Consider the following 15,540-nt stretch of genomic DNA (forward strand, 5'->3'; position numbering starts at 1 on the left):
GATGGTTCTGAGGATAAAATTACTTTATATGTTGCTTTATCCTGCACTATACCTAGAAAAGCTGACTCATTTGAGGCTTTCCCCCCGCACGCATAATAAAAGAAAAATACCATCATATCTCTTATTTTAAACATATATACGAGTTATACAACGTAAATAAAGCTTGATTATTGTAATGAACTAAATCAAATAAGTAGTATGCAAACCAGAATTTAGGCGCCAGCTGTTATATTTATCATATATTATGCATTAAACCCATAAAAACGTATCAAATAATTAAATTTTTTTATAAAAACATAATTTACTACAAAATTATACTTAGCCATGTTCACGAATAAGTCTTAAAGTCAATCTCTCGGTAGCGTAGGACTTAACCTATCTTAACACAATAAATTTTTTGCAATGAAAAATTTCATTTCTATTTTTATGAATATAGAAGCTAAGATAGTATAAAAATCTAGGTTATATGTAGTAAAAAGAATTTTTAACATTGTATGCAGGAAAGTTCTATAATAACTTGCAAAAAAATATTAAGTTTTTGGATTAATCTGTATATTTTCTATTAAACCAAGAAATATAAGTTAATATCAAAATTTGCGATAAGTGCAAAAATATCCCCATTGATATTTAAGAAAAATTGATTTAATCATATTTTATTGGTTGGATGACACCTCCAAAGATGGAATGGTTTTTCGAAATGAATCATCTAAATCATTTATTTTCATTAGTGGATGCTTTCAAAGACATATAGTGCCCATAAAGTTTGAGGTTCAACACTCTCATTTTTATATAGATTTACAGATATATAATACTTATTTCTTCTATTTAAGATATTTTGTTTATAATTATACAGAGTGTTATTTTTGTTTAAAATTTTTACGTATCCGTAATTTGGACTAAGAAATGTATTTACTGCACTGTAATACGAAATTTTTTGAAGATTATCTGTTTTTTTATCTGACTTGAAACAATAATTTTTACAATACCAATGAAAATGATAATAATTTATATAAGATTTAAAATAATAATAGCATTCAATTATATGCAATAATAATATAGCCATAGTATTATATGGAATAATAATACAGCGATGGTATTATTTGCAATGATTTAGAGTTTTATTGAACGTGGAGTAATCATTAATAAATGATGTAAAAAACATTAAACTTATTTTTTTTTGTATTTATACAACCAGAATGTTAGAATAATAATAGAGAATTACGATGTCATACAACAATAATGCAATAATTAAGAGCTAAAATAAATAATATGCGAATAAAACGGATTTCTAGTATGCAAGAATAATAGTATAGTCATACTATTATATGGAATAATAATGTGGTGATGGTATTATTTGCAATGATTTAGAGTTTTATTGAACTTGGAGTAATCATTAATAAATTATGTAAAAATCATTAAACTTATTTTTTTTTGTATTTATATAACCAGAATGCTAGAATAATAATAGAGAATTCCGATCACATACAACAATAATGTAATAATTAAGAGCTAAAATAAATAATATGCGAATAAAACGGATTTCTAGCATGCAAGAATAATAGTATAGCAATACTATTATATGGAATAATAATGTGGTGATGGTATTATTTGTAATGATTAGAAGGTATATCGAACGTGGGGTGGTATTTAAGAATGATAGAAAGCCCATTGAATTTGTTTTTATAATTGGTTTTGGTTGAATACATAACGAATTGTGTGAGTTTTTGTATGGGGTCTTATTAAAACTAAGATTATTATATGCATACCAACTTTAAATGGGTGATTTTAAATGATTATTTTATATGATTGATTCGGTTAACCATTTGTTAATTTTTTTCCATGGTCAACTATTTGTTAATTATATTTGCAGTGGTGAACAATTTTATTAGTTCTACAGTGGTCATTTTGATTTGTTACTGTAGACACATAATGAATTTTCGTACCCCCTAAGAAAATAGAATGACGAAGCGTGTGGCGTATTTCTACGATCCGAACATATCGACCTATCATTATGCTTCAGGTCACCCTATGAAGCCACTTAGAGTACGCATGACGCATTCCCTGATCACGAGCTACGGGTTGTATCGGCATATGCAAGTACATCGACCGGTGCATGCCTCATTCGAAAATCTAACAAATTTTCATTCGACCGACTATATAAATTTTCTTCAAAGTGTTACACGGCACAATATGAATGAAATGTCCAACGATCTTCATAAATTTAATGTTGGTGAAGATTGTCCAGTTTTTCAAGGGTTATATGATTATTGTCGGTCAACAACGGGTGGGACTTTAAGTAGTGCTTATAAGCTCAATTCAAAAGCAGCAGATATTGCTATCAACTGGTCGGGCGGTCTTCACCATGCCAAAAAGAGTGAGGCATCCGGGTTTTGTTATGTTAATGACATTGTTATTGGTATTCTTGAGCTTTTGAAATATAATGAGCGGGTTCTTTATATTGATATCGATGTTCATCATGGTGATGGTGTAGAAGAAGCTTTTTATACTACTGATCGAGTATTCACCGTTTCTTTTCATAAATTCGGTGACTTCTTTCCTGGTACCGGCGCTTTACATGATATTGGTGAATTTAAAGGCCGTGGCTATTCGGCGAACATTCCATTGAGGGATGGCATAAACGATAACAGTTATGCATACATTTTTAAGCCCGTGATCGAGAATATTATAAATCGATATAGACCGACTGCTATTGTCCTTCAATGCGGGGCAGATAGTCTTTCAGGTGACAGATTAGGATGCTTCAATCTCTCACATAAGGGACATTCACAGTGTGTAAGTTTCATAAAAAGTTTCAATATTCCACTTCTAATTTTAGGCGGTGGGGGTTATACTGTGAAAAATGTCTGTCGAGCTTGGACATACGAAACCTCTAAACTTTTAGGCGTGGAAATCTCTAACGATTTGCCCTTCAACGAATTCTACGAACACTTCGGTCCTGATTATTCCATCAATGTTCGTAGTTCAAATGCAAGTGACCACAACGATAAATCTTTCCTGGATAGCATTATTTCATCAACACACGAAAACTTGAAAAAGGTTGTTCATGTTCCCTCTTGTCAAATTATGGAAATCCCACCTGATCTTATTAACGAAGAGAGTGACGAGGAAGTTATCTGGAACAGATTCAAGGAATCAGGGGGTAGTCTTTATGATGAGTCTAATATGGACTCGGATTCTAACTTTTGATATCGAATAAAATTATGTTTCATACTAACCACAAAATAAATAAAGTTAATTTATTGATACTACATAATAAAATATATTTAATCAACATTATTATTGTATATCGAATAAAATTATGTATCATACCAATCACGAAGTAAAATAAAGCTAAAAGATTGATACTACATTATCTATGTAATCAATATTATTATTGTATATCGAATAAAATTATGTGTTATACCAATCACAAAGTAAAATAAAGTTAATTTATTGATACTACATTATCTATGTAATCAACATTATTATTGTATATCGAATAAAATTATGTATCATACCAATCACGAAATAAAATAAAGCTAATTTATTGATAATACATTATCTATGCAATCAACATTATTATTATAATCCTTAATGTTTACTACCATAAAATATTGCTACATCCTGTTATTACTATATTCATGTGATTTTAAATTGATTATTGTATTGATGTTAGGATCAAATTCATTTGTTGTAATTTCAATTTTAGTTATGTAAATTTTTTTACTCTGTACTTACATTGCTCTATAGAAAAGATTTGCTTGATAATTATTTAAACTCATCATATTTACAATCATTTAGATATGTTCTCTTCTTTCAAGACTTATAATTATGTATTATTATTAAGAATTATTGCATTGTTTCCGTTATAGACATAATTATTTCATTAATGTTATCATAAAATATTATTGCATCCATGTTATTACTGCCTAATTTATAAATTCTGAACATGATTAATACGCCAGTTCTATATTAAGGTATTAAGAATAACAATAGAAACATGTGTACTAGCGAAGAATTGAGGGAAACGCTTGAATGAATATGTCTTGAAAGAACAAATACAAAAGAAGATTGATAATATGATGTTATTGAATGTGACATTAGCCAAGTCAGGTGTAAAGAGAAATCTAAGTTTTTACATGAACAAATATAAACTGTAAAAAACCAAATATAAACCATAAATAAAATAATTACAGTCTGTTATTATTAAATAAATTTTATAATAATGAGTATATTGTTCCAATTTTGTTCTTGAATTATCATATCTTGCATTAAGTGTAAATATAATCATATCTGTGTTATTAATGTACCATGTTAAATATTATATATTATTAATATGTTTGTATAAATACAATCACATCTGAGTTATCATTGTACCATGTTAAATATTATAATATTCTATGTTGATTTTACAGTAATACTATTATTATTCTAATCATGTTCTTTTCATGTTTATTTTGTTATTAAACCTTCAATTTAATAATACTTCCTCATCGCAGCCACATAAATATATCAATTTTTAACAATTTTTTTAAATAACACCTTGATATTTCAAGTAAGAATACACATAAACTGGTTTTAACGCGTCTTATTCACTTATATCTCCACATAATATATCCTGCTAAACTCTTTAGCATATATTTTATTCCAGAAGAAATCTTTTGTTTTTTGGGTAATTATATTTTTTTACCGTGTTATTGATAAAAAAATAAAATTGTATAATTTACTATAATTACATCACCTTGAATAACTTCATCATCATTTTCATGTGAAATATTACATTTTTTTGAACATATTACTATATTTTGTATGTTCAAAATTTAATAAATTTGACGTTTCCCAAATAATTATAATTCATTTTTATATAAAAGATTGCTTTAAGTCAAATTATAACACTTTAAAATTATTTATATGTTGAAACTTAAATAAAATTAAAATTATATTATTTTATATAAAAGATTGCTTTAAGTTCAATGCTCATACCTTAGAAATTATTTATGTGTGCTAAAAAATTTCAATTGTTATATTTTCATGATTATTGAAAGTCTGAGAATCACATTATCTATAAAGATCTGTTTTTTATTTAAATATTCTGACTGTCTATGAATAATAATTCTTCAATATAAAATGTCAGTCTTTATTATACTACCATTTAAATTATTAGAACTATCAGACACTCCACTTTTATACTAATTCCATCAGCTCTAACAATACGAATTAAATACGATATTCTTAATATTTTTTACTTGCTTAAATTTTATGTAAATATCCTAAAAACAGTCTCTAAATTTTTTTTTCTTGTTTCTTAGTCGCTTTATACGGTCATCTCATCCCTCAATCAACCATTACATAGCGATTCTCTGGTAATTCATTCATACAAAAAATAAAATTACGTTCTCGAAATTACAAAAGTTTATAAAAAAATATCGATAAATTTTTTCGATTTCTAAAAATTATACAACTAGTTTCTTAAAAAATACCTTTTTTGTGCGAAATATTCCGTTCTTTGTTGCTGTATATTTTCTTCAGCCAACTAATTCATCCAAATTCCTACATTTAACAGGCATTTTAAACTTTATTTTGCTTGCAAAGATTTTTTTTATTTAATAATTAGAAATATATTTTTAAAATTTCCCGAAAAATCTCTTTTTTTTTGCAAGAAAACTAAAAAAATTACATAGCAGGCTGTTATTTTAGTTGAATTTAACTATATCCCAACTTAAAGAGAAAGCTAAGGTACTTTTTATATACTATATTTACATTTTTTGTTATTTTTTGCTTTCTCATATAAATAAAGTTTAAAAATAAATTCAGATTGTGGCCCTCTTCTTGTTATAAACCTAAAACGCTACCATGATAGTAAAATAACCATTGTTTTTATAAGAATAAAGACAAATTTTTGCCTAAAAGAAAATTTTTGAACGAAAATAAGCAATATAGGGTTTTGTAAGCACGCAATAATAAATAACTATAGTATTACATGTGTATGATAGAAAACAATATAAAAAGGACATAAGCGGCAATAGACATCTAAATAATTATTTTTTATCAAAATGGAATAAATATATAATTCATTTTTGTTGATTAATATGATTTAACCCCCCAACAAAAAAAATTTAACACGGTTGAATTCTATAATTAACATTTTATGTATTTTATATTTTAAAGTTTAATAATACATATTGTAAAATTTAGATACGGTACAAATGTATAGAAAGAAACTTAATGCCCGAAAAATGCAAAAAAACCATTTTAAAAATTAATGTGCTGTATTTTCATTTTTAAGTTGGATATAAGTCTGAATATACGGCCATATCTTATACATATAATTCAAAATAAAAAGATATGGTTTTTATACCATATTAACCACGCCTCTATGCATCATATAAATGTATGATAAGTGAATATTTGTTAAAAAAATAGAATACAGATTTTTAAGATATAATCTAGATAAAAATCAAAGTGTTTAAAACTAAATTTCCCTTTCGAAACGAACATTCAAAAAATCAGCAAATATAGAATGTTTATAGCAATATAAATTGTATAAAGCAGTATATCTTTTTGTTTTTACTGTAAATTTATAATGGTTTATCCTGATTGTAATTTCATATTATTTAACTTTTACCTGGGCATGCTTTTATTTGACTATTTATTTTTTAATTTTGATATTCAACTAAATTATTCTGGCTTACACATAATTTATGTACTATTTTAATTTTCAGTATTTTTTAGATCATCGTAATCTTTAATTATTGGTAGTTTTCTACAATAAATAATTGCAAAGTAAGATTAATTACTTAAATTTCAAAATTATTATTTTTATCAACAATTATAACGGAATTTTTATATCTTTTTATTATTAACAATATCGCATTTTATTAATTATTTTTATGACAGCAGAGAATTTTTCAAATAAAATAAATTTAAAATATTCGTTGTGGACGTATTAATTATTGATCAACAGGTATTAAGAAACTCACTCTATATTACAGCTTCACCAGGTACAATTCAAATTAATAGAAAATATAGAAAAATACTTCATACTAAGCTATTTTTAATAAAAATTAATGTGTATATATAACTTATATTAATGATTTTGAAATATAAACGTTTAATAAAACATATTTATCTTCAAAACAAACCGAAAAAATTAAAAAAACAAATCGGTTTTCCTAGTTTGTCTTTTACAATAGAAAAATACATTTTGATAATATTTTATTGTATAAAGTTTTGTTAAATAATAATTGTGTGATTTTGTAATCTTCCAAAGTAGTATATTTTTTTGTTTTGATTAACTTTTCAGGAAATTTATAAAGTACAAAAAGCGTTTAGGGGAATATTTTTTTATTACAATATTTTATTAAAAAATAAATTAATAAATTTATTATAAATCTATTAAATTTGGAATATTTCATACAAAAATAATTGTCGTAATTTTTTTTGTGATATATTTTATTTATTCATGGATCTGTATTTATATTGATCTAATATTATAAATCAACTAAAAAACAATAAGTGCAACCATTAATTTACTACGGTCTGGATTTTTAAGCTCTTTACGTTCCAGAAGAAAAGTCAAATTTACAATTTTTTTAGTATTATGTTGCTGCGTATTTTTTTCTGCTTTATATTGATGGTGGGTCTGAATATGTTCACCCTTAATATTTCATTGATATTAAAAAATTTTGACTTTTTTTCTGGAATATTTTCGCCTTCAAATTATCTATTATAAAAATCTTGCTGTCGAAAAGATATTACTACTTTTTAAAAAAAATAGTATTGGACTAAAATACAAACAACTCAAAAGGTAAAATTTTTTATTATTATAAAATTCATCTAATTTATTAAATAAATCAGGTCTTGAAATATACGGTGAAAAATAACATATATTTAAGGTATTTCAATCGATCTTGTTTCACAATTTTCATCATTCCATATTCTAGACTATCTTTAGATAAAATAGCATCAAATTTTATGTTTTAAGGCACCATACAAAAAAATTATTCAAGTAGAAATTATACATGTCGAATTGGTTTTTTATATGTGAGGAAATTTTCTGTTCTTGTGCTTTTTACTATAAACGTCCTTAGTATTTATGAATTGGTGTCAGTATTCACAATAAACTTATTTTATTATGATCACTTACCGCGCTGTATGCTAAAATTAAATAAATGATCACGTTTTATATCTTTTTAAGTGTAATTAAAAGCCCATTATTACTCATAACTTTATTCTTCTCATCCGTTTTATATGGAATTCTTTAACCGGATTTTACAGCTATATATAAAATATTATTTCAAGGATACTACAAGTACAAGAACCAGGTTATACCATATGGCGTAACATGGGATGGAGAATTAACACAATATCATAAAAAGTATCTTAAAGAACTCGAAGTCACAAACCAAATCGAAGCATACATACAAATTATAGGATTGAGAAAAACCCTTTCCGAATAGATCTTGAGAAGAAGAGAAGTATTGAAGAAGACGTAACAGAAGAGAAAATGGCCAAGAGTGACGATATAATGTGCTCACGAGAAAACAATCATGCTACGCTTGAATAATGAATATATAATTGCAATACCAAAATTAACCCCATAGTAAAGCTATAAAATGATACTATAGAATTTTAATATCACAAACTAATTAAACATCTAGAAAAAAATATGTAAAATGTTAAAGCTTATTGAAATTATTATTTCTTTTAAAATAATAAACTAGTACAGGTAATAAGAACACTGCTGTCATCTGTTGATTTATAAAAAAATATATTGAAAAGTACCTACTAACATCCAATAATTTTATTAATCAGATGAAATTTTATTCTTTAAATATAGCTAGTTATTATTTGAATATATCAACGGGATAGTAAAAAAAAATTACAGGGTTCTAAGAAAAAAATACATACAGTAAAATCCGTTCTGTTTAAGGGGATCGGATATCCTAAAGTGATTTTTAAGATTTTATATAAAAATAGTGCATAAAAAATATGCGGTTATATAATAAAAATCCCTTTTACATTTTTTGTTTGATTTTTGTATCAGTACTCAAGAATTCAGTGCAATTATTGCAAAATAATCGCATTTGATGAAAATAAACAAACTCTATAAAATATTTATATTTTATTGCTGATGTAAAGTTTAGATTTACTTTTTTATTCAATATAATCATGGCTTATATTTTATTTATAGATTTCTTAAACTACACTTTTCCTCATATTAAATCACTTCATAAATAAAAAGTGTAAGAATATTACCATGTTAATCTTGAATAATTATCAAAATGGTGAAAAAAAACTGTTATTTTTTGTATACATGTTTTCAAAAGCGGCTTTTATTATTTTCTTTAACTCAAAATCATTGTTGATATCGATGAAATAAACAAACGAAAACACGAAGAATACACAGCTAGAATTATTTAGTGTACTCGAATAGCAAGAGAAAAAACAACAATATACCTTAACCCATAAAAATGAAAAGTTTTACAACTTAAACCGTTTTCGAAAAATTGTAACATGTGTTGGATATTCACTGGTAGACATAAATGCAAATAACGGCAATAATTATTTATATTCGTCTGTTTATTAATTTAAAATATATTATGTCAGATTGTGTAATTCAAAAGAATCGAAAAAAGAATAAAAATCGTAATATCTTAGATGAATAGACACAAGATAGGGGCTGTGTGGTCGATGCTATTTTCTGTTTTAAAATACATCGGCCCACTAATCGCCAGTTTTGTATATCATATGACTAGGTTATTTTTATTCTTATTTTCTAACGGAATATTGTTATTATAATCATACTTAGTGCTTACTTAAAACTAATTGTAAATTTATGCGATATCGAATGAAATACTAAATTATGAACAGGAATAGAGTGTATATAATCTTTACGATATCGAATTAAATTTTTATAATAATAATATATGAACAGAGATGAATTAGAGAATGATAAAAGAAATCACACATTTAAGTTCATTATGTTTACAAATATATAGATTACATTTTAGCTCCATAAATTGCGTTTCTGTTGTTTTTATTTGAATTACATATATTTACAATGCTTAAACGAAAATAATGCTAATTTTAAACTATACTATAATGATGAGAGCATATTTATATAAATATTTCGATTCGTGATACAATGCAAACAAAAAAAGCGGTTTAAATATAAATCAAACACAAAAATTACATTTTGATGAGTTATAAATTAATTTTTCTAAGTAATAATTAATCCTAAGAAGTGAAAGAAGTTAGTATTAGGAATGTCTGGTATTTTAAATTTAAATATCTTATTAATGACAAAATATAATGATTAAAATATTTTATGCAAAAAATTGTATAGATGATTGCCAAAAAACTTTAAATACCTACAATAAATTTAAGCTTTATAAATAAAAGCATCAAAAGATTAAAACATAGGAAAGATACAAGTAATTTACGAATATTATATTATAAAGACCTGGAAATAATATGTAGGTGTGGCAAAAATGCGTTAGAAGAAAAAAAGAGCTTTCTAGTATATCCACAAGATGATTCAACAGTTGAGATTTATGTTTATTAAGACGAACTAATATATTATTTATTCTGTAAAAAAAACCTTGTTTCATAACTGTATAAAACCTTGGAAATATGACTTAATGAAATAAAATTTTTGCTAGTTAATTTTATTTAAAAAGAATTTGAAGAACTCAATAAAAATGTCAAATTTTTAAGTAATTTAGAATCAAAAATGGAAATAAGTCTAATTGGTTATTATTGAAATAAGAAACTGTTGCATTAAAATAAATTTGTGGTTTTTATATGCAACAAAGTTTATCAATGGCTTTATAAGCTACAAAAGATAGTTGTGATAGCTATAACTATATGTGTATGATTACATCTGTAATGAATATCAAGCTACCATATATATTAGAAAAGATACATGGTATAATAAACTTAAATTGAAATCAAGAAATTGCTATTACTTCTGTTCTTCTATTCCAAAAGTTACCCACAAAGAACTACATGCAAGCTGCTGGCATGAACCAAAGATCTTTGCTGTTTTATAAGTGAGGGTAAGAAACTAATAACAAAACATTATGGCGATAATAAAGTGAGAATGGTTGAAGCTAAATGTATTATTTAAGTTGATGGTACAAGTCTAACTATAAGTTTAAGTAATGTCGAGGAAGGAGACTAATGGACCAAACCTGGGCTTTGGCTATTTTAGACACAAGCAAATCACCTAGCAAAGTATTTACTACTATCGTTCTGAATATAACTAAAGCAACTCATATTATGTAATTAGCAGTTAAAGTGATATATACGGATGAATAAAAAGGCTAATATTATATTTGATAAAATGACCATGAATACCATAGGATCTCAAATACAGCATTAAAAATAGAAAGAAACTTAGATACGCATGGTTTAAGGTATTTTTTGTTTTTTTCTCAGAATAATGCTAAGTTGTATGAAGCTCTACTTGACTTAACATAAATTCAATGATAAGCTATTATTAATTTATATTAATATATATCATATTATTTTCAACAAAAAATTTTATATTTTTCTATATTAACTTTGTGTAAATTCAATTAATTTTAATTAATTGGATCGCCGGTGCAATTCGCTTACTGATACGATCACAAGGGATTTGTCTATTGATACAAAGTTTTCAATGTATATAAACTCCCATATAAAGTGATAATTAAAAACTAGTTTATTATGATACACAAATACAAAAAAATTCAAAATATATTTTTAATAAATTTAATCACATAATTTCAATGGATTTTAATAAACCTGGCAATAAGAATTTACATGCACAAAGATCTATATTTGTTAAATAAAAAACGGCCAGATATTTAAATTACGAGAATGGTTTTTATTATCGAAAAAACATTGATAAAATTTATGAAAAAACATTTCCTACGTAATAAAGTCGGTAAGAATATTGTTACAGTTATATTGTTCAATAATTCATGAGAAAGACAACGTAAATATCTTTATTTTTATAGTCAACTTGAATATCCACAATCCCAAAAATTTTTCTTTAAAAGACAAAAAGGCTTTACCCCAAGGGAATCGAGACTTCGTTTAGAATCACATAAAGTAGGAATTTATTCAGAAATAGGTTAAAATCGATATTTTCATACATTATATGCTAGCTTTGGTCTTTCAAAATGTGACTCGGTGTTATATTTGATGCAGTGTTAAAGTTTTATCATAAAATTTTTGAATTCAATTTCCAGATTTTTATTTTATTATGAGTTTATAAGCCTTATTTATATTTAAAAAAAATTAAGATCGATTTTATGTCCCTATTATAGAATATTGATATAATTAAGGATTTAGTTGGTTTTTTTGTGTTTATTTATTCATTTAATTGATATTAAATTATAAAGTTCGATTTTAAATACAAGATATAGAGTATTCTCATATCAAATTTCAATGTGTATGCCTTATGAAAACAACTATACTTTTTATTTATTAAATATTGATAAGACTTAATATTTTTTCAAGTGTTACTAAATCATTATTTTAGGAAACTAAAACCCATATAAATTCTTATAATGTTGCACATACCATCAGGTAACAATTTTACACGTTATTTTTATTGATTTTTCTTGATCTGATTAGATTTATATTTTCAATGTGTATATTTGGAATAATCGATAAAAAACCACTCGGCATTTTGTTGTAATATAAAGAGAGACATTGAATATTTCAAATTTATCAAATTATTCTAGCCTACATAATCAACTTCGGTACAATTATTTAACGTTAATATTGATTTATTTGGTCATTTATTAGTTTACCAACCACTGATTTTGTTGTATATTCTTTCTAATATCAACTATTTTATTAAAAAAGGATTTTTAAACTATTTAATCCGCAAAATTTTATATTATTTATTCGTTTGATTATTTTAACATTACATTATATGTGAAATAAAAATATTTTTAAATTGGGGGATCTTAGAAAGCTTGGTAGAAATAAATTTATGGAAGCGATGAGTATATTGATCGATTTATATTTTTTTAAATTAAGACAAATTAAATCATAGAAATTTTTTAGAATGTACCCAAGAAAGTATAGCTTAAAGTGTTGATATTTCAACCTCTAAAACTCCAAGTAATAACGAAAATAGTTTAAAATCCAATTTCAGCGACAAAAATTCACAAATAAATTCAGTAGAAAATTCTTGAAATAATTTTTTCAGTGTTAAAATAATTTAAAATGCTCTTTATAAGAAATAAAGACAAAAAATAAGAATGAATAATGTAGTAATCACATGGTTTGTAATCTTTTTTAAATATATAATAAGCTTAAAAAAATATAAATGAAACGCGTTTAAACAAAGTTTTTATTGTTAAAAAATGTATTTAGAACTCAAAATTAAACAGTTGAAATATAAATAACCGCGAAAATATAAAAACACATAAATAAATATTAAATAATATCAATAAGATCAACTAAATATTACTTGAATATTGATAAGAAGTCAATATAAATCCGATTTTGATCATTAAGAAAATTTATGATATTTTCTTGAGATTTGAGGTCAGAATATCCAGAAATAGGGCTATATAAAATTAAAATAAATTGAGAAAATCTAGGAAAAAAATCAGTTCAAATTATATTATTTTTTCGGAAATAATGGTTTATATCAAATAATATATTTAAAATAGGGTGGTATCTATTGAAATTTACAGAAGAGACCACAGTATTTTCCGAGCAATAAAAGTTTATAGCATAAAGCATTGAAAATTTGGGTTTTTTATTGAAATTTACAGAAAAAATTATAGTATTTTCCGAGTTTTAAAAGTTTATATCACAGATACATTTAATTGAGGGGGGGTTTAACTTAAATTTTCGGTTTAAAAATTGATATTGTATAAATTTCCATATCAATGATATAGTAAGCCAAATAAAAACAGATATATCATTGAAAAATAAATCGATTTAATTATTTTTAAAGTTATTTTTACACTTTTTTATGAGTACTTGATTATATTTATAGAATATACAACTTTAAATTATATATTATAAAAATAACGACCGAGTTTGTTTCATATTATTATGAATTTACAAGATTGAATTATTAAGGTGTACAAAAATTACACAAATTTAGTGCATCATTTTTTATCGAAAATATATAAGGCATAAGTTTTTTTGCTATAGAATAAAAAAATTGACTTTAATTGAATTACATTTTGTACAGAAAATACACAAAACAGAAATATTTCTTAGCACACAAGAAAAATATATAAGACATAAATTTACATAAGTTTTTTTTGCATAGAATAAAAAATAGACTTTAATTGAATTACATTTGTACAGAAAATATACAAAACATAAATATTCTTTAACTTACAGGAAAAATTTATAAGACATAAATTTACATAAGTTTTTTTGCATAGAATAAAAAATAGACTTTAATTGAATTACATTTTGTACAGAAAATACACAAAACAGAAATATTTCTTAACGCACAAGAAAAATATGTAAGAAACATATTTACATAAGTTTTTTTTGTTATAGAATAAAAAATAGCCTTTAAATGGATTTAATTTTTTACAGAAAATACAAAAAACATAAATATTCTTTAATTTACAGGGAAATTATTACCAATATAACTACTAAATTTTTGAGACTTAAAATGTAAACATAAATACGCAATTTTTTTACAAAAAATAAATACTCTGATTCGCATACATTTGATTTATGAAGATTATTCAATAAAAAGAACTTATGCAAGATATTTTCTAAGATTTACACAGCAATTTATATCCATCGATTTCTATTTTATCAACAAAAAAGATCATTTTTCTAAATTTAAATCCAAATTCGTGGCTATCTCATTTCAAATAGAAAAGATAGAGCGCTTTAGTTTAAATATTTCCTGATACATATCGCCTTATCCCATTTAGTATTTCTTTATCAAACCCAATATTTTCCTTTAATTACACATTTCAATACTTTCCATCTCATATTTTCATTCGGCACATGGTTTTATATTTCATCTATAATTTTTCAATAGACTTGTAGTATTGAAAATAAGAAGAAACCCCTTGATTCAAATAATGAAGAGTGATAGAGAATTACAGCCAAAGCCAGTCGAACCAATTAAAGAAAAGAAAGTACCAGAAGTTGATGCAAAGCACACACCGCCTGTATTGCATGTTCTTAAGGATACATTACATCTTACATCAACAGACATAAATGTTGATATAGTAGCGAATACAAAAAATCAAGCGGATAATTCTTTACTTGAATCGAAATTAACATCAAGTCATCTTCTTTCATTTTCTCGCACGATCAATCCACCAAATCTCCAATCCGCACATTCGCTCAGTTTTTACCTCCAAAACTATAAAAGGAAGCCAGTGGAAAGTGCTTTACCAGAGCCTACACCGCTTGAATCAAACATATTATATACACCGCATCTTCCCATGCTTCTCCGCATAAAAGATCTTCTTCTTTCATTAACGATGCCGCCTGTTGTTAATGAATCAGTGCAAATAAACCAAAACACGATGCAAAAAATGT

The 15,540-nt window shown here is 24.9% G+C and overlaps 1 pseudogene; it reads left to right on the top strand.

The window, feature by feature from the left end:
• Positions 1-1,959: 1,959 nt before the first annotated feature.
• LOC147066627 (histone deacetylase HDAC1 pseudogene) lies at positions 1,960-4,275 on the top strand (annotated as a pseudogene).
• Positions 4,276-15,540: the final 11,265 nt, after the last annotated feature.

The sequence above is a fragment of the Rhyacophila brunnea genome, unplaced genomic scaffold, assembly GCF_057557595.1.
Source record: "Rhyacophila brunnea isolate RB1 unplaced genomic scaffold, BYU_Rbru_1.0 scaffold_44, whole genome shotgun sequence".
Lineage (NCBI taxonomy): Eukaryota > Metazoa > Arthropoda > Insecta > Trichoptera > Rhyacophilidae > Rhyacophila > Rhyacophila brunnea.